The following is a 2,370-nucleotide window of genomic DNA, read 5'->3' as shown; positions in this document are numbered from 1 at the left end:
TCTCACAGCTAGATGTAGGGAATGGGGCCAACAGAGAAGTGCACACTTGAGTGAATAATCTCTGAGGCCTCTGCAAAGTCATCTGACACCCCCTGAGGCTGAACATTTCCTCTGCACTGGGTTTTAAAGAAAGCCTGAGGCTTTGTTTCTTTAAGCAGTTGAGCTGCTCTCTGTTTCTGAAAGGGGTTCTTTTATCCCCCATCCCCTTCATTTATGGCTGGCCCTCCCTGAACTTGTTTGGCTCATTACCCAAGAAGATAGCCACCTGCTTTCTTTTTCCTAATTATTGTTCCTCTGCACTAACAGGTCTGTATGCTGATGGAGCTGGAAGATGGCATCCCACCAGGGGTGGGATGGGTGGTGAGGAACAGAGGGGGGGGATGTACAAATGGGCTCCTTGGCAGGGAGAACCTGGGAGGCAGCTCAGGTGCTGTTTGAGGTGCAGCTTGTCTGCCTCTGAAGGAGCAGCCCCTTCCCCAGCATGGATGCAGGCTCTTTGCAGACTCCAGGGTGAGTCAGCCACGGACCTTAACTGAACAGGCAATTTAATACCACAGAAAAGACAAGCAGCTTTTTTTCCCAGCCTTTATCTCCTGAGCCAACTAGCTGTGGGGTTGGAGAAGAGCCAGGCCAACACAAGAGAGCGTGCAAGAAAAGCAACCAGGTCCAATGCTGGCTCCATGAAGCCTGAAAAAACACTTCACCTGTAGCTTCCTCCAGTCTTGGATCTGAAGGAAAACCTACAACAGACTTTTAAAAGATGAGCCTAAAAACAGAAACCTGATTGTGCAGACTCTAACAGCTGCAGACACGTTTTAAGCACTTCACAGAACAATGCAGTTTACTCCCTACATACTTCAGGGTGCCAAAGGTGCTGTCAGCACATTGCTTTGCTCCTTGCCAGCTGGCCCTGCTGCCCCACGGGTACAAATAATGGGGCTGGCTGATCGAGTGAGGGCTGAAGGATGAAATTTGTGGCAGAGCAACTGTTCCCACCCAGGCAGCCCAGGAGCTTTGCTGAGGGCTAGAGAGGAGTCTGCAGAACTATGGTTTTTCTCTTGTCAGCAGATTGGTTCATATATTGGGAGCAGTGTCTTTTCAACAAAGTTTATCTCCCTGTGTGCAATTAATTATGCAATGTTCAAAGGAGAGCCTTGGATGATGCAGAAAGCTGACTTTGCTAATGAGAGGGGCTCTAATGGCAGAGCAGATGTGTGGTCAATCTGGGGAGCCAGCTCCAAGCACAGCCTTTTTGGGCAGACCTGGCCAGGGTGGGTATCCTGTTAGCATGGCTGGGTTGGGATCTTGGTTGCTGCAGATATGTTTGTCACCAGCTTTAGAGGAAAATAGCTTTATTTTTTTTATCTCCTAATGTGATGAATAGAGCAGGTTGAGGGTGAAGTGGTTGGACCCTGGGCTTGCTGCTGTCAGTTGTTCAGTGTTAACTGGGTGCAATTTTCTGAAGATATTTTTACAGGTGCAAATCCACCCTGAAGGCGCATGTGTACGTGACTCTTCCCCAGCACACCATGGCAGGGTGGAAGGTAAATATATGCAGCCAGAAACAGGAAGTCTCTTATCCATGTATCATGTTTAGAGCCGATTGATACCAGCTACCATTTTAAATGTTGGTGATGCAATGAAGTTTTTTGTCTATGTCTCACTGTAGGACTGATGAGTGTGTGTAGCCCTTCATAAACTGCTCTTGTCAACAGTTTCATTATTAAACACAGGCAGTCAAATATTGTGAGTCAATATCTTTCATCTTCTTCCTCAGCTATATCACAAATTAGAAGTCACTTAAAAAGAATTTATTAAAATGTAGCACTGGTTTCTTATCTCAATTGCCTTCTGATTACACTTTGAACTACACTGCTTTCCTAAATGAACATGGTGATTGCCACTTGGAGAGCTGAGATCTTAAATAGAAGAAATAACGCATTTACAAGAAAACAGCCAGCTTAACTGGCTTCTACCTTATATATAGTCTAGCAGATCTCAGGAACCTTCTCTAATTACCATCACTTCTCCCCAGGGCTGTGTGTCTGGGTTCAGAGCAGTTACAGATTTCGTCCCAACAATGGTGACCGTGTGGCTTCATGTCCTGTGTCCAAGGGAATCCAGCCACCTGAGCTCTTCCCACATGTCCTCAGGTGGGAGAGAGCCAAAGGGATAAGTTGAATAGGACAAAAATGCCTGATTGTAACTCAATGGTCCTCAAAAGGCAGAAATTATGCTAGGATTAAGCTAGAGTTAAGGGGTTCAGGGAAGAGCTGGCATGGAAGAAAATGGTAGGACAGTATGGTAATTTTATTATTGCCTTTGCCCTCTATGTTATGCCTGTGCCATAACTACACACACTGAAGTTAC

The sequence above is a fragment of the Corvus brachyrhynchos genome, unplaced genomic scaffold (genome assembly GCF_000691975.1).
Source record: "Corvus brachyrhynchos isolate BGI_N302 unplaced genomic scaffold, ASM69197v1 scaffold61, whole genome shotgun sequence".
Classification (NCBI taxonomy): domain Eukaryota; kingdom Metazoa; phylum Chordata; class Aves; order Passeriformes; family Corvidae; genus Corvus; species Corvus brachyrhynchos.
Note: the sequence above shows the minus strand (reverse complement) of the source record.